Source organism: Panthera leo, chromosome C1, assembly GCF_018350215.1.
Source record: "Panthera leo isolate Ple1 chromosome C1, P.leo_Ple1_pat1.1, whole genome shotgun sequence".
Classification (NCBI taxonomy): domain Eukaryota; kingdom Metazoa; phylum Chordata; class Mammalia; order Carnivora; family Felidae; genus Panthera; species Panthera leo.
Genome location: NC_056686.1, coordinates 190,923,605 through 190,945,048, shown reverse-complemented (window position 1 = coordinate 190,945,048; position 21,444 = coordinate 190,923,605). Strand labels below are relative to the sequence as shown.

General features: G+C 38.7%; 1 protein-coding gene across 9 annotated transcripts in view; it reads right to left on the bottom strand.

The window, feature by feature from the left end:
• Positions 1 to 21,444, bottom strand: part of ADAM23 (ADAM metallopeptidase domain 23) — a 317,233-nt gene that overhangs the window by 223,702 nt on the left and 72,087 nt on the right. For 5 of the 9 annotated variants that reach the window (XM_042949899.1, XM_042949900.1, XM_042949905.1 and 2 more), the window contains 2 exons: positions 3,262 to 3,389; positions 1,551 to 1,751 (listed from right to left, as the gene is read on the bottom strand). The exons of 3 other annotated variants lie outside the window; for them this stretch is intronic. The gene's annotated coding sequence lies outside the window, so the exon portion shown is untranslated. The remainder of the gene's footprint in view (positions 1 to 1,550; positions 1,752 to 3,261; positions 3,390 to 21,444) is intronic. One more of the 9 variants, XM_042949903.1, reaches the window with a different exon arrangement.

Sequence of the window (21,444 nt, the reverse complement as noted above, 5' to 3'; positions counted from 1 at the left end):
AGGTGAGGCATTACAGCACCTGGGTGGAGCCCAAAAATAAGGAAAAATTGATTGAAGCCAGTAGGAAAGAGTTTCTCATTACCCCTGTCATGACTTTCTCAAGCCTGGCCAGCCCAGCATGGAAAGAAACACCTCCTTGTAGGGGAGACAGAGTGCAGTTAGCACCCAACTTCACAACAGAGGCAGAAAAAGCATTTGACAAAATTTAACATCCATTCATCATAGAAATATCTTTTTTTGATTAAAAAAAACTCTCAACAAAGTCGCTTTAGAATTAATGTACCTCAATGTAATAAAGTCCACATATGACAAGCCCACAGGTAACATTACATTCAATGGTGAGAGACATACAAACGGCCAACAAGTACATAAAAAGATGTTCAACATCACTAATGCCCATCATCAGGAAGATGCAAATCAATACAATAAGATATTGCTTCACACCTGTTAGAAAAGCTATTATCAAAAAAAAAAAAAAAAAGAGATAACAAGTGTTGGTGAAGATGTGGAGAAATTGGAAGCCTTGTACACTTGTTGGAGGGATACAGACAAAATGGAAAATAGTATGTAGTTTCCTAAAAAATTAAAATCGGATTTACCAGGTAATCCAGCAACTCAGCTTCTAGGTATATATCTGAAGGAAGTGAAATCACTATCTTGAAGAGATAGCTACACCCCCATATTCATTGTAACATTATTCACAATAGCCAAGACATAGATTCAATTTAAGTATCCATAGACATGTAAATGGATGAAGAAAATGTGGTATATATACATATAGAATATTCTTCAACCATAACGAAGAAGGAAATCCTGCCATTCACATCAACATTGATGGACATTGAAGACGTTACACTAAGTGAAACAAGTCAGGCAGAGAAAGACAAATATTGTGTAATCTCATTCATGTGGAATCTAAAAAAGCTGAACTCATAGAAACAGAGAGTAGAATGGTTGTTGCCAAAGGCTAGGGATTGGGGAAAATGAAAAGATGTTGGTCAAAGGGTACAAAGTTCCAATTATAAGATGAATACATTTTGGGGATCTAATGTACAGCATGATGACTATAGTTTAACAATGCTGCATTATATACTTGAAAGTTGCTAAGAGAGTAAATCATAAAAAGTAACTATGTGAGGGGCACCTGGGTGGCTCGGTCGGTTGAGCGTCCGACTTCGGCTCAGGTCATGATCTCACGGCTAGTGAGTTCGAGCCCCGCATCGGTCTCTGTGCTGACAGCTCAGAGCCCGGAGCCCGCTTCAGATTCTGTGTCTCCCTCTCTCTCTGCCCCTAACCCACTCGCATTCTGTCTCTGTCTCTCTCAGAAATAAATAAACATTAAAAAAAAGTTTTTTGCAGTAACTGTGTGAGGTGATGAAGGTGTTAATCTTACCGTGTTAATCAATGCACAATATATACGTGTATCAAATCGTCACACTATACACCTTAAACTTACACTATGTTATATGTCAATTATCTTAATTAATCTGGAGAGAAAAAGAGAGAGAGAGACCCTAAGGGATCTTTTGCATTCCAGATACACTCCTTACTTTCATTGTGGAGTAGTAGTCCAATTTTCCTTTGGTCGGCAGGATCACTTTTTCCAGCCAGCACATTAACTCCCTTCTTTGCTTATTGATTCAGAGGCATGAGTAGTTTCAAGTGGCTGGACAGCAGTCTTAACTTCTAGTTCAATGGAATCACCAGTATGTCTCCTGAAGGAAGCATTCCTGTCTTTGGAACTAAGACCTCTGACAAGAAGACAATAAGGTCATGGGAGCAGGAAGCAAAATTTTGCCAGTGGGTTACTATGGGTAACAGTGACTCGTGTCACTCCTATTTCCACCTCTTGTTCCCTGGACCCATGATTTCTATCTTTGGGAGAAATAGCACCATATATTAGATGCTGATTCTGAGCAAATACAGCCTTCCACAGAACCTTGCCCCAGGTTGCAAGATATTGTGACCTAGCTGGCACTGTAACAAAGTCTTCATAAGGCCATTCTACCATTCTTTAAAACCAATTGCTTCAGGATGGTGGGGGACACTGTAAGACCAAAGGAGCCCATAAGCATGAGCCCGTTGCCACACTTCTTCTGCTGGAACTGAGTTTCTTAATCCAAAGCAATGGCGTGCAGCATACCATGCCAGCGGGTAGGCATTCTGTAAGTCCACAGATGGTAGTTTTGGCAAAAAACATTGCATGCTGGAAGGCAAATCCATATCCAGAGTAAGTGTCTATTCCGGAAAGATCATGAGCTTTGGGGCCACTTTTTTCACGTAACTTACTTGTGCCTTTGGGGCCTGCTCCGGCTCAATCACAAACATACCACTTCCGTCTGGTATTGCTGTGCACATCCACCTTTATGACTTGGTGGGAGGTAACACCCAGTTAATGATGGGCAGCTCACTGTGCAAGTTAACTTAGTTTCCAATAGTTAAGTTTTCAGTCTCCACTAAGGCTCAATAGCAGGTCAAGAGTTGTCTCAAAAAGGGAGTAGTTATCTGCAGAGGATGACAGGACTTAGCTCCAAAATCCTCAGGGCCTAGGTGGCAATTCGTCTATAGGAGCATGACAAAAACTCCAAACAGCATCCTTATCTGCCTGTGACATATTTAGTACAACTGGATATATAGGCTCATATGGCCCAAGTGGCAGAACAGCTTGCACAGCAACCTGGAGCTATTGCAGAGGCTTCTCTTGTTCTGGGTCCCACTCAAAACTAGCAGCTTTTTGAGCTACTCAGGAAATGGACCAGAGTAACATACGCAAATGAGGAATATGCTGCCTCCAAAATCCAAAAAGGTCAACTGGGTGTTGTGCCTCTTTTTTTGAGTAAGGAAGAAGCCAACAACATATCCTTTACCTTAAAGGAATAAAGAATACACACCCCATACCACTGGAACCCTAGAAATGCCACTGAGGTAGAAGAACCCTGAATTTTAGCTGGATTTATTTCCCAACCTCTGACATACACATGTCCTAACACTAAGTCTAAAGCCGTTGCTACTTCCTGCTCACTAGGTGCAACTAGCATAATGTCACCAATATAACGAACCAATGTGACATTCTGTGGAAGGGAAAGGTGATCCAGATCCCTACAAACTAAATTATGGCACAGGGCTGGAGGGTTGATATACCCTTGAGGTAAGACAGTGAATGTATATTGCTGGGTCTTGCCAGCTAAAAGCAAACTGCTCCTAGTGGACCTTACAGGTAGGGGTGGAGAAAAAGCATTTGCCGGATCAATAGCTACGTACCAGGTATCAGGGGATGTGTTAATTTGCTCAAGCCACGAAACCACAGACAGTACAGCAGTTGCTGCCGGAAACACCACTCGGTTAAGCTTATGATAATCCACTGTTATTCTCCAGGATCCATCTGTCCTCTGCACAGGCCAAATAGGACAGTTGAATGGGCGTTTGGTGGGAATCACCGCTCCTACATCTTTCAAGTTCTTGATGATAACACTAACCTCCACACTCCCTTCAGGAATGTAATATTGGTTTGGGTTTACCAATTTCCTAAATAGGGTCAGTTCTAGTGCCTTCTACTTGGCCTTTCCTACTATAACAGGCAACAGTTGGATATATGAAAATGGAGTTCATAGGGAAAAGATACAATTGGGAGTCATAATGTAGGTGGTATTTAAAGCCATGAGATCACCTCACTGCACGTGACCACCAAGGAAATGAGTGGAGATAGAAAAACTGAGAACTGACCTTGGAAGCACTCCAATTGTAAGAGGAAGGAGAGATGGGCAAGAAGACTGGAAAGGATCAGCTTGTGAGATACAAGAAAAACCAGAGGAGTGTGGTGCCTGGAAGCCAGGTAAAAGTCAGGTCTCAAGAAAGAGGGGGTGATCAATTGTGCCAGTGCTTGATAGAAAAAGGAAGATTGGGACTGAGAATTTCCCACTGAATTTAACCAAAACTAAACTGAACGTATCTTGACAGTCTACTGTCAAGTTGGGTGACTGTTAAATCCGGGAGCACCTGGGGACTGTGAAGCTGCTTCTACCCAGATGCTTTGCCTGCAAGTTGCAGTGATTTATTGGAAAATATTTACTGCTACTACACTGTCATATCAGAAGCGCATGATTAAAGGAAAGTTCTTTTTTTTAAAGAATTTTTTAACGTTTCTTTATTTATTTTGAAAGAGAGAGAAAAAGAATGGGGGCGGGGGGGGCAGAAAGAGGGGGGAGAGAGAATCCCAAGCTACCAGTGCAAAGCATGATGTGGGGCTCAATCGCATGGACTGTGAGATCATGACCTGAGCCAAAACCAAAACGAAGACACATAACCTGAACCACCCAGGTGCCCCTGATTAAAGGAAAGTTCTTAAAGATCTCTGAAAGTGTGATCTTTTCCGCTGTAATGCAGAGCCTTGCCTAAATGCTGTCTAAACTTTCAAGAACTAGAGATTTTCTTTGTCCCAGGTAGTCTTGCAACCTTACAAAGAGCTTGTTTCAGCCCACAATAAGAAATGTTGAGCTTTACCAAGTTATATTGTAGGTTGCAGATACTGTGAGCATGCCCCACCACCATCAACATCATAGCATGTATGTATGTATGTATGATGGGAGGCAATGAAGAAAGACTGGTTGGCTCACAAAATATTTGTTCTTGACCATGACTCTGTATATCTGAGGAAGACAAAACCGTAGAAAGATCAAGACAACTGGGAAGCGGTGTTCCCCAATATTAGTCACATTCAGGCCTGCATTAAAAATAATATTTAATAATATTTGTATGGCACACTGAGGTAAACAGAAAAATCTGATGTCTGCCAGAGGTGACTATCCCAAGGGTTCCAGTCACCTCAGACCCCACCTAGGTACTCCAAAGGCCAAGAGGCTTGATATCTTTGCACTATATACAGTACTTAAGAATATCAGTTGGGAAACCTGCCTTAAGTTCAGAATGGAGGGTATAAGATTCAAATGGCTGAAGTCCCCAGGATACTGAACTGACCATTCAGAATCAGCTTGATCAGAGGGACCTGATGTTGGTCCTCATCTATCATCTACACATTTTTTTTAAATATTAAAATGCAGTGTGAGACAAGTACACATTCATTGCTGGTAGAAATGCAAACAGGTACACCATTCTGGAAATGTGAACTATATGTCTTAATATTTTCAAATTCTGGGCTTTTAGAAATCTCTCCTGAGGAAAATTTCAAAAATACAAACAAAATTTTATATACAAAGATACTCAACATAACATTTTTTTGCACACAAGGTATTGATAAAATAAATTATCGTATATTCAAATTTTATAAAACTTTTAAAACTTAATGTACAAAGAGTTTTGATGACATAGGAAAATGTTTATACTGCGCTATTAAGTGATAGAAACAGAATACAAAATTGAATATGACTTACAATTTCAATAATTTAAAATATATGTACAATATTAATATCCAAAAAAATGGCCAAAGAGCTACTGGTTGATGGGATTAGGGGAAATTTTTGTTTTCTTCTCTTTACCTTTATGTATTTTCTAAATTTTCTACAATGATACTGAGACATTTTTATAATTATAAAGTATCTCGGCAAAATCAAGTTTTTAGAATCTGTAATGAGATGAAAAATGCTTATGATACTCAGTAAAAAATCAAGATGAAGAGCATGACTACAACCATTTAACTTTTGTAAAAAATATCTATATTTGGAAAAGAAAACTCCAAGATGATAAATGTAGATGTCTCTGAGTAATAAGATCGGGGCAATTATCATTCTCTTTTCTATTTTCTGCATTTTTCAATTTAGCACAATGGAAATATATTAACTTTATGTTGATAGCAGCAATATAATTCCTTAATTTCTATTCTAAATTTAACCATTAGGTGGTACTTAGTAGAATTTTCAAAGTGGAAGATTAAGTATAACTAAGGAGGAGGATCTAATTAGCATCCAAGGAAAAAATTTTTTGGCCAAAACATCAGTGAGACTAAAACAGACTCATTGTAAGCTTGAAAAAGACCCTATTCAACTCCATTTTCATAATCTAGTCTGCAGTCATTGTTAGACTTGAGAACAGCGGTTAAACTTTGACATTTTCTGTACTTTAAAGATAGTGACTTCTCTCTCCATCCAAACAACTCCAGCTAAGTCCATTTTTAAATTTAAACCATTTCTGGAAACAAGATACTGTATAACAAACATAAAGACAATTAAAATACAGTATCTTTTTATTGTCTTTTTCACCTTCAACATGTTATTACTGAGATGCACTTATCCCAGTGACAGATGTGGAGAGTTAACCAAAAAAGGGTACCGCCTTAGCAGATGGTCAGGGAGTCTATCTTTCCACTGATCTGTGTTTGACATGAACCGGCAATATGGCTGAGATATCCTCCTTGGAAGTGAATTTTGCCCCATTACTAAAATATCTTTCTTCCACTTCATAAATCTGACAGTGTGAGCATTGATAAGCCCATTATCAAAGTACTAGCCAGCGCTATCTCTAGTGGGCTAGAGAGTGAGCAGTTCCATGCTTCTAACGACTGGCTATTTGGAGGTGAAAATGGTAAAGAGCTGAGGGAGCTACCAAGATGCAAAATTATTGAAATGATGAAATGTATTTCTTCTCATTCTTCAGACTACAACCTGCCAATCACTTTGGATTTTAATGTGCTGGAAATCAAAGGAATTACTACAAAGCAAGACTTGAGCTGATAATGAATTATCAGTTTTAAACCAAGACTTTTTTTCTAATGGAGCATTTAGTACATCAGAGAAAGTATTGACCAAAACCCATGTTGAACATCAGCAAAAACTGAATTTTTATTATGCAAAGCCAAAAAAATGCTGGGGTTATTTGTCTAGCAGCTAGTCTATCCCAACTAAAACAGACATGTTTATATATATTTACACAATTATTCCCATTTTTTTTTTAGTATATGTGCTGCCAAAGTGAGCACTATTAACACAATTATTAAAACAGGCATCTACATAGAAACATACCCCTATGTTTTACATCCAGAAACTAAAAAAATGACAAACTTGATGTTTCGGCCCATTGCTAAATAATTTGAATTATGGTCTGATTTAGCAATTCAATTGTTGTATAAATGTGGTTAAACATTTAAACATTTTTGCATACTCTGCCTGCTGTAAATCTGAGAAATTTATATCACTCTACAGAGGTCATGATTCAGATGTTGAAAGAGCTGACATTAGATGTTGAAAGAGATGACAAAGGAGGTAATATTTTAGCTCAGTCTTGAGAGTAGTATTGGACTGATGAGGTGATTACAGTCCTAATATCAGGTGATTAGAGTCCTAGAATTTCAAACACAGAAGGGTTCTTACAGATGAGGAAAGAGTGAGCTAGGGAAGTTTAGACTTGTCCAAAGTCACACTACTGTATTGCAGCAATTTCTGGTTCAGATGAGGAATTCCTTGGCTTCTAGCCTCGAGTTCATTGTATGTGATGTTAACCCCCATATCACTTCACTTAGCAAGGTATAAATGTTCTCTGAATAATCTGTCATTAGGCAGTAAGTGTGGGCACTTTCAAATATTCAAATGTCTACATACACATACATGTAGGGAGCTTTCTACCTGAACTGGAGCAAAACCTCTAATGCAATCATGTCCATCATTAAGGAATTATTACCTCATTTTTGCTGTCCTCCAATGGCAAACATCTAGCCACAAACACTGCGGGGGAGCTAATTTTCAAAGATGGCTCCCAAAGTGCGTGCCTCATGGAATCCATACCCTCGTGTAGTCTCCTGTTACACTGATTCCAGACTCCCAACAAAATGTGCCAGAAGTAACACAGTGCCACTTCAAGCCTTTAGGAAGAGAAGTTGCTTCTGCTTTCTCCTTCTTGGAATTTAGTTTGGGGAGTCCAGAGCCACAACATAAGAAGTCTAGCCACCCTACTAAAAAGAAAGACTATACGGAGAGGTCATGTGGAGAGAATTCTGAGCCTACCTGACAGGGAGAGAGGCCCAGCTGTCCAAGGACCCCAGTAAGCATCTAACTGCAGCCACAAAAAAGACCACAAACACCACCAAATGTTCTCAATCAACACACAGAGCAATTAGAGGTAATAAAACAGTTGCTATTTTAAGCCACTAAGTTTTTGGTTTTGTTTTCCTTTCTGATTTGTTTCTCTTATTTAATTGCATTAGCCAGAATCTTCAGAACAATGTGAAATAAAAATTTATCCACTTATATAATTAAATAATCTATATAACGTGTCATTTGGTTGTATTTTACAATTTATTTTATAATTGTACAATTACTATCAAGTTCTTCTTCCCAGCCCACCGGCCCCGTGCAAACACGTTTTCCATTTCTGTTGCAAATTTAACTCAGTTTTGTTTATGTGTGTACACATACACATAGTGTTATATATTAGTTTCAGCTGTACAATATAGTGATTCAACAATTCTACACATTACTCAGTGCTCATCATGATAAGTGTACTCTTAATCTCCTTCATCTATTTCGTCCATCCTCCCACTCCCTCCTCTCTGGTAACTACCAGTTTGTTCTCTATATTTAAGAGTCTGGGTGGGGGAGTTGTCTCTTTTTTATTTGTTTGACTTGTTTCTTAAATTACACATTTGAGTAAAATCATACAGTATTTGTCTCTCCGACTGACTTACTTCACTTAGCATTATACCCTCTAAGTCTATCCATGTCATTGTAAATGGGGAGCTTTCATTCTTTTTCTACAGCCATGTAATATTCCATCTTCTTTGTTATCCATTCCCACATGTTCTTTTTTTTTTTAATTTACATCCAAGTTAGTTAGCATATAGTGCAATAATGATTTCAGGAGTAGATTTCAGTGATCCATCCCCTATGTATAACACCCAGTGCTCATCCCAACAAGTGTCTTCCTTAATGCCCCTTACCTATTTGGCCCATCTCCCTTCCCACCATCCTTCAGCGACCATCAGTTTGTTCTCTGTATTAAAGAGTCTCTTATGTTTTGTCCCTCTCCTCATCTTTATATTATTTTTGCTTCCCTTCTCTTAAGTTTATGTGTTTTGCATCTTAAATTTCACATGAGTGAAATCATATGACATTTGTCTTTCTCTGACAAATTTCACTTAGCATAATATCCTCTAGTTCCATCCACGTAGCTTCAAATGGCAAGACTTCATTCTCTTTGATTGCCGAGTAATACTCCATTGTATATATACCACATCTTCTTAGCCATTCATCTGTAGATGGACATTGGGCTCTTTCCATAGTTTGGCTATTGTCAATAGCACTGCTATAAACATTGGGGTGCATGTGCCCCTTCGAAACTGCACACCTGTACCCCTTGGATAAATACCTACTAGGGCAATTGCTAAATCATAGGATAGTCCTATTTTTAGTTTTTTGAGGAAACTCCACTGTTTTCGAGAGTGGCTGCACCAGTTTGCATTCCCACCAGCAGTGCAAAAGGGTTCCTCTTTCTCTGCATCCTCACCAACATCTGTCATTTCCTGAATTGTTAATTTTAGCCATTCTGATTGGTGTGAGGTGGTATCTCATTGTGGTTTTGATTTGTATTTCCTGATGAGTGATGTTGGGCATCTTTTCATGTGTCTGTTAGCCATCTAGATGTCTTCTTTGGACAGGTGTCTGTTCATATATTTTGCCCATTTCTTCACTGGATTATTTGTTTTGGGTGTTGAGTCTGATAAGTTCTTTATAGATTTTGGATACTAACCCTTTATCTGATATGTCATTTGCAAATATCTTTTCCCAGTCTGTCAGTTGCCTTTTAGTTTTGCTGATTGTTTCCTTTGCTGTGCAGAAGCTTTTTATTTTGATGAGGTCCCAATAGTTCATTTTTGCCTTTGTTTCCATTGCCTCCAGAAACGTGTTGAGTAAGAAGTTGCTGCGGCCAATGTCAAAGAGGTTTTTGCCTGCTTTCTCCTCGAGGAATTTGATGGCTTCCTGTCTTGCATTTAGGTCTTTTATCCATTTTGAGTTTATTTTTGTGTATGGTGTAAGAAAGTGGTCCATGTTCATTCTTCTGCATGTTGCTGTCCAGTTTTCCCAGCACCATTTGCTGAAGAGACTGTCTTTATTCCATTGGCTATTCTTTCCTTCTTCATCAAAGATTAGTTGGCCATACATGTCCTCTATTCTGTTCCATTGATCTAAGGGTCTGTTTTTGTGCCAGTACCATACTGTCTTGATGATACAGCTTTGCAATACAGCTTGAAGTCCAGGATTCTGATGCCTCCTGCTTTCATTTTCTTTTTCAGGATGGATTGTTTTGGCTATTCAGGGTCTTTTCTGGTTCCATTTCCAAATTTTAGAGTTGCTTGTTCTAGCTGAGTGATAAACATTATATTGATAGGTATTGCATTGAATATGTAGGTTGCTTTGGGTAGTATTGACATTTTGACAATATTCGTTCTTGCAATCCATGAGTGTGGAATCTTTTTTCCATTTTTTTGTGTGTGTATCTTCTTCAATTTCTTTCATAAGCTTTCTATAGTTTTCAGTGTATGGATTTTTCACTTCTTTGGTTAGGTTTATTCCTAGGTATTTTATGGGTTTTGGTGCAATCATAAATGGGATCAATTCTTTGATTTCTCTTTCTGTTGCCTCATCATTTTGTATAGAAATGCAACTGATTTCTGTGCATTGATTTTATATCCTGTAACTTTGCTGAATTCATGGACCAGTTCTAGAAGTTTTCTGGTGGAATCTTTTGGCTTTTCCACATAGAGTATCATGTCATCTGCAGAGAGTGAAGGTTTCACTTCCTCATTGCTGATTTGGATGCCTTTAATTCCTTTGTGTTATCTGACTGCTGAGGCTAGGACTTCCAATACTATGTGGAATAACAGTGGCAAGAGTGGACATCTCTGTCACGTTGCTGACTTTAGGGAGAAAGCTCTCAGTTTTTTCCCATTGATGATGATATTAGCAGTGGGTCTTTCATATATGGCTTTTACAATCTTGAGGTATGATCCTTCTATCCCTACTTTCTTGAGGGTTTTTATCAAGAAAGGATACTGTATTTTGTCAAATGCTTTCTCTGCATCTATTGAGAGGATTGTGTGGTTCTTGTCCTTTCTTTTATTGATTTGATGTATCACATTGATTGTTTGGTGGATATTGAACTAGTCCTACATCCCAGGTATAAATTCCACTTTGTCATGCTGAATAATTCTTTTAATGTATTATTGGATCCAGTTTGCTAGTATGTTGTTGAGGATTTTTGCATCCATGTTCATCATGGAAATTGGTCTGTAGTTCTCTTTTTTGGTGGGGTCTTTGTCTGGTTTTGGAACCAAGGTAATACTGGCTCCATAGAATGAGTTTTAAGTTTTCCTTCCATTTCTATTTTTTGGAACAGCTGCAAAAGAATAGGTGTTAACTCTTCCTTAAATGTTTGGTAGAATCCCCCTGGAAAACCATCCAGCCCTGGACTCTTGCTTTTTGGGAGATTTTTGATTACTAATTTGATTTCTTTACTGGTTATGGGTCTGTCCAAATTTTCTATTTCTTCCTGTTTCAGTTTTGATAGTTTATATGTTTCTAAGAATTTGCCCATTTCTTCCAGATTGCTCAATTTATTGGCATATAATTGCTCATAATATTCTCTTACTATTGTTTGTATTTCTGCAGTGTTGGTTGTGATCTTTCCTCTTTCATTCTTGACTTTATTTATTTGGGTCCTTTCCTTTTTCTTTTTGACTTAACTGACTAGGGGCGTATCAATTTTGGTAATTCTTTCAAAGAACCAGCTCCTGGTTTCATTGATCTGTTCTACTGGTTTTTTTGGGGGGTTTTTTGGGTTTTTTTTTTTTTTTTTTTTTTTTTTTTTTTTGGTTTTGGTAGCATTGATTTCTGCTCTAATCTTCGTTATTTCCCATCTTCTGCTGGTTTTTGGATTTTATTTGCTGGTTTTTTTCCAGCTCTTTAAGGTATATGGTTAGGTTGTGTATGTGAGACCTTTCTTCCTTCTTTAGGAAGGCCTGGATTGCTATATACTTCCCTCTTATGACCACCTTTGCTGCATCCTAGAGGTTTGGGCCTGTGGTGCTATCATTTTCATTGGCTTCCATGTACCTTTTAATTTCCTCTTTAACTTCTTAGTTAGCCCATTCATTCTTTAGTAGGATGTTCTTTAGTCTCCAAGTATTTGTTGTCTTCCCAAATTTTTTCTAGTGGTTGATTTAGAGTTTCATAGCGTTGTCTGAAAATATACACGGTATGATTTCAGTCTTTCTGTACTTGGCTGAGGGCTGATTTGTGTCCCAGTATATGATCTATTTTGGAGAACATTCCATGTGCACTTGAGAAGAATGGGTATTCTGCTACTTTAGAATGAAATGTTCTGAACATATCTGTTAAGTCCATCTGGTCCAGTGTGTCATTCAAAGCCATTGCTTCCTTGTTGATTTTCTGTTTAGATGAGCTGTTCATTGATGTGTGTGGGGTGTTGAAGTCCCCTACTATTAGAGTATTATTATCAATGAATTTCTGTATGCTTGTGATTAATTGATTTATATTTTTGGGTGTTCCAAGTTTGAAGCATAAATGTTTACAATTTTTAGGTCTTCTTGGTGGATAGACCCCTTAATTATGACATAATGCCCTTCTTCATCTCTTGTTACAGTCTTTATTTTAAAATCTGGATTGTCTGATATAAATATGGCTATTCTGGCTTTCTTTTGGCGACCATTAGCATGATAGATGGTTCTCCATCTCCTTACTTCGATCTGAAGGTATCTTTAGGTCTAAAGTGGGTCTCTTGTAAACAGCATATAGATGGATCTTGTTTTCTTATCCATTCTGTTGCCCTATGTCTTTGATTGGAACACTTACTCCATTGACATTTACAGTGAGTACTGAAAGATATGAATTTATTGCCATTGTGTTGCCTGTAGAGTTCATGTTCTGGTGGTGTTCTTTGGTCCTTCTAGTCTTTGTTGCTTTTGGTCTTTTTTGTTTTGTTTCATCTTTTCTCCCCTCAGAGACTCCCCCTTAAAGTTTCTTGCAGGGCTGGTTTAGTGGTCATTAACTCAAGTTTTTGTTTGTCTGGAAAACTTTTTACCTCTCTTTCTATTTTGAATGACAGCCTTGCTGGATAAAGAATTCTTAGCTGCACATTTTTCCGAATCAGCACATTGAATATATCCTGCCACTCCTTTCTGGCCAGCCAAGTTTCTGTGGATAGGTCTGCTGCAAACCTGATGTCTTACCTTGTAGGTTAAGGACTTTTTTCCTTTGCTGTTTTCATGATTCATTCCTTGTTTGTGTATTTTGTGAATTTGACAATGATTTGCCTCGTTGATGGTTGGTTTTTGTTGAATCTAATGGGAGTTCTCTGTGCTTCCTGGATTTTGATGTCTGTGTCTTTCCCCAGGTTAGGAAAGTTTTCTACTATTACTTGTTCATATAAACCTTCTATTACTTTTTCTCTCTCTTCACCTCTGGCACCCCTATGATTTGGATGTTACTCCTTTTTAATGAGTCACTGATTTCTCTAATTCTTATATTGTGCTCTTTTGCCTTACTTTCCCCCTTTTTTTTCCTGCTTCATTATTCTCCATAAGTTTGTCCTCTATATCACTGATTCGCTGCTCTGCCTCATCCATCCTTGCCTCCATGGCACCCATTCAAGATTTCATCTCAGTTATAGCATTTTAAATTTCATCCTAACTAGATTTTACTTCTTTTATCTCCACAGAAAGGGATTCTATGTTTTTTTCAACCCCAGTATTTTTCTTATTATTTTTTCAACCCCTAATATTCTTATTATTGTGATTCTAAATTCTGGTTCAGACATCTTTCTTGTATCTGAATCGATTAAGTCCCTGGCTGTCATTTTTTCCTGTTCTTTCTTTGGGGATGAATTCCTTCATTTCATCATTTTAGAGGAAGAAAAAGAATTAAATAAATAAATATTTAAAAATTAAAAACAACACAAAAAAATCAAATAAAGGATATCAGCTCCTAGGTGTGTTTTGGTCTGGTTGTTGAAAGAAGATTGATAGAATAGAGAAAAAAAGGGAAAGAAAAGAAAAGGGGGAAAAAAAGAAATATGTTTGAAAATTTTTTAAATGAATACAATAAAATAGAATAAAATGAAATGATGAAAGTAAAACAGAATTTTTTAAAAATTACAAAGGGGGTGCCAAGATGCCTCAGTTGGTTAAGCGTCTGACTTCAGCTCAGGTCATGATCTCTCTGGTCAGAGTTCAAGCCCTGCATCAGGCTCTGTGCTAACACCTCAGAGCCTGGAGCCTATTTCAGATTGTGTGTCTCCCTTTCTCTCTCTGCCTCTCCCCTCGCTCTCTCTTTCTCTCTCAAAAAAAATAAATAAACATTTAAAAAAATTAAATAAAAAAGTTACAAAGAAGTAAAAAAAATAGTAGAAAAAAATTAAAGAAGAATCTTTTTTATAAAAACGGAAAATAAAAATAAATTTTTTCTCTTTCTGTGTTCAAGAAAAGAAAAAAATTGAAAAAAAAGTTTCCCCTAGAAGCCAAACTATGAAGCACTTTATAGTCTGTAAACTAAGCAGATAGAGACTTGTGGTGCTCCTCTAGAGTGTGGTTGGTGCAATTGGACAGGGTTTGGTGTAACGGCTTCATTCTTCACCAGATGGCACTGTTCAGTTTATTGGGGTGGATCCTTGTAGTGCAGGAGTGAAAATGGTGTCACCCAGCTACCCAGTCTCTAGTATCAGAACTCTGTACTCTCGGGGCGCCTGGGTGGCTCAGTCAGTTGAGCGACCAACTTCGGCTCTGGTCATGATCTCACGGTTTGTGAGTTTGAGCCCGACGTCAGGCTCTGTGCTCACAGTTCAGAGCCTGGAGCCTGCTTCTGATTCTGTGTCTCCCTCTCTCTCTGCCCCTCCCCCACTCATGCTCTGTCTCTCTCTGTCTCAGAAATAAATAAACATAAAAAAAATTTTTTAAAAAAGAGAGAACTCTGTGCTCTTGCCAACTGGCAATCAAGGACCTCTCCTTTGTTTCCAGCTTCCATCCACTCCCTGCTTCTGCACTGTCCACAACCAAGCCATCAGCCTGCCAAGCAACACTTTCCTCCAGAGTTTTATCTCAGATGGGACTGTGTTTCCAAATCCCTCACTTATGAGGACCCTGCAGCTTTGACCCACTCCAACCCTCTGGGGGAGGGTCTCGCCAAGCAATGGCTGGGTGCCAGCTTACCCCCAGGAATGTTTGCATGACCACGCTGCCCAGAGACTGTGGCTGGGTGCCAGCCTGCCCCAGAAAAAGTTCACGTGATTGTGTAGCAGCAGTGTTTCAGGTGTTATGGTAAATCACAACACACATCCGGCACCAGGCTTCACCCTAATGTCCTTGTTCCAACACCAGCAAACGTCGTTGTTCCCCAGGGTCCACTGGGACCTTTGCCTGTGGGAAGACTGCACAGCCTCTACCAAATATTCTTCCAGCAGGGGAACTGCCTCTCCCTGTATGGCCTGAGGACCCCTTGGACCTTGCTGTCTGCTCCTGGAGATTTGCCCTTCCCACCAGAGCTCTGCCAGTATCGAGCTGCAGAATTTCAGACTCTGTGCTCCCCTTTTTATAGAGACTTAATGGTTTTTAAATCCTGTCTTTTCTCCTTTCTCCCTCTCTCTCTGCCCCTCCCCTGCTCAAGCTCTGTCTCTCTCTGTCTCTCAAAAATAAATAAATGTAAAACAAAAAAAAATTGTTTTTAAAAACTCTACCCACTAACCAAATTCCTTTTTCGGAACTCCAAGCATATATGTGATCCCATAAATAGCTAAGACCTGTCCTACTGGCACTTGAAGTTGATTTCTGGATTGCTCAGCAAATTTAACCCTTTTAAGTTGGGTCTACCTCCTTAAGTGAATTCTGAAAATGAAGTGCCTTCAAAGTAGGTATATGTAAAGACCTTCCTGTCAGTTAAGACCAAAGTCTTATAGGCAATTTTCAAAATTCAAAATCAATTTTATGAAGAGAACACACTGGTAAAGAGAAGATAAGCTTGTCAGAATAATTCTATAAGCATAACTTATGTGTCATATGAATACATGGAACCTCTGCAATTTATTCATCATAATGCCTATTGTAGAAAAGCAGGGGAGACTTTAGAAGCCAATTTGTGGCAAGTATAACATTTATATTGGCTAAATAACAGCTTTACTATTCTAGTAGACGATTCAATAATAAAAGCTATCATGGTCCATGTATCATCTGCTGTATTTGCAGTTACAGATAATTGTACAATTATTCTTGTGACTAATATTTTCATGTCTTTTGGGGTATAGGAGGAAATTTAATCCATAGGAGAAAACAAGTTATGTAGAAAAACACCTAGAGTGAAGAAGCTTAGAAAGAAGGATCCATCTAACAAGCACCTTCATGGACAAGACTGTCAGAGGAAGAGGGAAAATGTGATATTACTTAGAATATTATTTAGTTCCAGCTCACTAACATGCTCTTTTACTGTGTCCAATATAGTGTTTACTCTATTAAGTTTTTTACTTCATTAGTTTATTTTCACTCTCACATTTTTTTCAAGCTCTACACCCAAGCTCTATGTGAAGCTTAAACTCATGACCCCAAGATCCAGAACTGCATGCCCCACCAACTGGCCCAGCCAGATGCCCTCACTCTCACAATTTTTAATTTCTTTTTGTTTGTAGTCTATCCGTTCTTTTCTTAGATCTGCCTACTTCTATTTTGTCACTTCTTCTTATTTATCTCTTTGAAGATATGGAACATAATTTTTTAAATCACTTGATATGCTCCTATTATTTTGCATTTCATTAGGAGTGAATCCTTCTGATTATTTTGTTGACTATCTTTTTTAGCAGTAGTTTTTCTAAAAGTGAATTTCTATGTGGATGGGCTAATCTTAGGTGGAGTTGGTCTTCATCGTTGTTGTTGTTGTTCTTGCTGTTGTTTTGTCTTGTTTTTTTTCTTTCTGTGATCACTCCTTTCTGTAAGTTTTGCAGTTGCCTTCACTCAGTCCCCAGGGAGACCTACCACCCAAGTCCAGAACCAGGTCTTACGCTAGAGGAACAATACCAACCATAGGATGATGGGGCTATTTTAGATCTACTTACTAAGCCAAACAAGTCCTGCTGCCAGCCTTGCTCTACTTCCTCCTGTCCCCTGCAGGGATTCAGCTTTATGAAAGCAAGCTGAAAGCAGTGATCAGAGGTATTTCAACCGCCTTTCATTTCCAGGGAAGGCCCACCTAGCCTTTGCTTTTACACAGTGATGCTTGCCCTGGTGCCTCACCACATGTGGGTCACTTTGGTTTTCATTCTCCTGCAGGAGTGACACCCCTAACTCTGCCTATTTCTAGACCTATAGCCCAGGAGGCCAATGCTGCAATCCTGGCTTACTGTTGAGTGTTTCCATTTCTGGCCCATGAAAATATTAATTATTGTTTATTTTGGTTTTTCCCCATAGCTGTGTCTTTTAAGTTTGGAGCAGAGGTGGAAGTTTGTAAGGATATGCTCAGAGCACCATTTGATGGGGAAGTTTGGAAAGAAAATAAAGACCCATGTAGCCATAGATAAATCTGCACATCAGGAGTCAGAAGTTAAAAAATATCATAGTTTTGTTTAAGAATGGCCCTCCTTCCAAACACGCAGAAGTAATATAACCAAAGGCAACAGGAATTATCCGAGGAATGGATAATGCTCAAATGCATATTTACTGTAAGACTAGTACAGACACGTTCTAAAGAGAAAGTGGTAAAAGAGAAAGAAACATTGCCAGGATGATCCATGCAGTTTTTCAGATTCCACCCCATCGGCCCCCATGACCTTAAACGCAGAAGAAATGCAATCAAGAGGTTAATAGGAATACAAAATTCCAAAATTTGTTGAAAAATCCACCAGTCCTTTAGACTGTCCCTCTTCCTGCATGATTCAGAAATTCAGACTGAGAGTCTCCCCAATTCCCAGAGCTTTCTAAGTTCCTTTTCTTATTATTGGTGTTCATTCTGCATATTAGAAATTTCTTAATTTGCTTTCACATCTGTTCCCATATTCCTGTGTCCAAATGCTGAGCTGAGTCTAAACCCCATCTAACCCTATCTGCTCCCTTATAACAGTGCTGCCCATTTACAAGAGACATCTCCAAGCACCCACAGTTCACGGTCTTTAGTCCCCATAGTCTCAATTCTTGCTCATCTCTATTTTTCCCCCCACCAGATGTCATATGTTTGTTTGCTTGGTTGGGTGGTTGAAGCTGTGATGTCATCTATGTTGAAGATGTGACCGGTTTAAACTTTGGAGTTTTTCAGTCTTTTTTTTTTTAACATTTACTTATTTTTGAGAAACAGAGAGAGACAGAGCAGGAGCAGGGCAGGAGCAGAGAGAGGACACACAGACTCTGAAGCAGGCTCTGGGCTCTGAGCCCTCGGCACAGAGTTCAACATGGGCTCAAACCCACAAACCGTGAGATCATGACCTGATCCGAAGTTCGACACTTAGCCGACTGAGCCACCCAGGCACCCCTGGAGTTTTTCAGTCTTAACAACCCTTCATCTGGGGTTCGAGTTCCCTTCTGCTTCCACATTTGTACCACCTAGAGAATCTTCCATCAGTGAATTCCTGAGCTGGAGTCACCATGGGTGACGTTTCTCAAGCTTTTGGTGGTGCAGAAAACAGCACTGTGTCATCTCCTATGTATTTTCCAACTTTCTTTCAGGCCAACAGCAATACTGCTTTCTCTGCCTCATATTCTGAGGTGATGCAACCTAATTCCTTACTCTTGTGTTCCATTTCCATTTCTCTCAAGGAATTCATATTTCTTCAGGTAGAGTCAGATGTTTCTTTCCAAACTTGCACTGTTCCTAGGTTGGCCCCATTCCTCCTCTACAACACGTGGGCTCACACTCGTCCCCCCAGTGGCATCCTTCCTGCTGTTCTCTTTCCACTTGCTCTCAAGACAAAAATGTATTTTTAAAGCTAGTGCTGTTCCTTTCCACATTCCAGATTTGCTGCACTTCCAAAGCCCAAGCAATCCTTTACTGATCCCAAATTGGATTTTGAGTCCTTCTCCCTCTTGGTCTGCAGTGTTTCCTGTGTCTCTGAGGAAACATGTTACGGAGAACCAAAGTGTTCTGGCACCATAGGCCAAGAAGATGACACAGCCCTGTAGAGAAAGGGTCCACTGCAGGGGGTGGGGAGGAGAGAAATATATATATATATATATATATATATATATATATATATATATATACACACACACACACACACACACACACACACACACACATATATATACACATATATATACACATATATACAGATATATGGATACGGTTTTATAGATAGATATAGATAGATACAGATAGATATAGATATAGATATAGATATAGATATATAGATATAGATATATAGATAGATATCCTTATAAACTTGTGCCAAGTTTAAAGCCACAAGGGTGTCTTAAATAAGATGCTAAAAGTAAAATGATAAACACATGAAAAAAGACTGATCAACCCGGTTACATCCAAATTTAGGTGTGAATGATCTAAGACTCCATGAACAAAGCTAAAAAATAAGCAAAACTGATTAAGAGAAAGTATTTGCCTCATACTTAACAAAAGATTATTTTACAGAGTAATAAGAAGAAGACTAACAGCATGATAAAAATCCAAATAAGGGTTATGAACAGAAGATTTACAGAAGGGAAAATAGAAATAACCAGAACACACATGAAAACAGGTTCAGTCTCACTAGAAACCATGGAAATACAAATTAAAATAATACTATGTCATTAATAAAATTAAACATTTAAATAAATATTATTTCTCTCCATTAGATTGGCAGAAATGTTTCATTTTATTAATGAGCTTTTGCTAGGTTTTAAGGAAGGGAGTACTATCAGATACTGCTGGAGAGAGTATAAATTAATTCCACCCTACACCCTAGCAGTTCCACATATAGATTTCTAGCTGCAAGAAACTAACACATATGCACAATATGGCACAGACACTTATGTGAAGGTTCTGTGCAGCACTATTTGCCATAGATAAAAATAAGTAACATTTTAACCATCCACCAATAAGAAAATAGCTGAAGAAGGGGCACCTGGGTGGCTCAGTTGGTTAAGCAACCTACTTCAGTCAGGTCATGCATGATCTTGCAGTTTGTGGGTTTAAGCCCCGTGTGGGGTTCTGTACCGACGGTTCAGAGCCTGGAGCCTGCTTTGGATTCTGTGTCTCCCTCTCTTTCTGCCCTACCCCTGCTCACGTTCTGTCTCTGTCTGTCTGTCTTTCTCTCTCTGTTAAGGATAAATAAACATTAAAAATTTTAAAAAAAGAAAATAGCTAAAGAAATTATAGATACACAATAGTACATTGTATAGCAGTTAAAAGGAATATACTAGATCTAATATACCACTGTATGTTAACTAATTGAAATTAAAATAAAAACTTAAAATGAAAATACAGTTTAAAAGGGGGGAGGGGTGCTGGGTGGTTCAGTCAGTTAAACATCTGACTTCAGCTCAGGTCATGATCTTGTAGTTTGTGAGTTCAAGCCCCTCATCAGGCTCTGTGCTGACAGCTCAGAACATGCGGCCTGCTTCAGATTCTGTGTCTCTCTCTCTGCCCTGCCCCCACTCACACTCTGTCTCTGTCTCTCAAAACACCCAAAGCAATCTACACATTCAATGCAACCTCAATCAAAATTGCACCAGCATTCTTCTCAAAGCTAGAACAAGCAATCCTAAAATTTGTATGGAGCCACAAAAGACCCCGAATAACCAAAGTAATATTGAAGAAGAAGACAAAAGCGGGAGGCATCACAATCCCAGACTTCAGTCTCTACTACAAAGCTGTAATCATCAAGACAGCATGGTATTGGCACAAATACAGACACATAGACCAATGGAATAGAATAAAGACTCCAGAATTGGCCCCACAAATGTATGGACAACTAATCTTTGACAAAGCAGGAAAGAATACCCAATGGAAAAAAGACAGTATCTTTAACAAATGGTGCTGAGAGAACTGGACAGCAACAGGCAGAAGAATGAAACTAGACCACTTTCTTACACCATTCACAAAAATAAACTCAAAATGGATGAAGGACCTGAATGTGAGACAGGAAACCATCAAAACCCTAGAGGAGAAACCAGGAAAAAAACCTCTCTGACCTCAGCCACAGCAATTTCTTACTTGACACGTCTCCAAAGGCAAGGGAATTAAAAGCAAAAATGAACTATTGGGACCTCATCAAGATAAAAAGTTTCTGCACTGCAAAGGAAACAATCAACAAAACTAAAAGGCAACCGACAGAATGGGAAAAGATATTTGCAAATGACATATCGGATAAAGGGCTAGTATCCAAAGTCTATAAAGAACTCACCAAACTCCACACTCAAAACACAAATAATCCAGTGAGGAAATGGGCAGAAAACATGAATAGACACTTTTCCAAAGAAGACATCCAGATGGCCAACAGGCACGTGAAAAGATGCTCAACGTCACT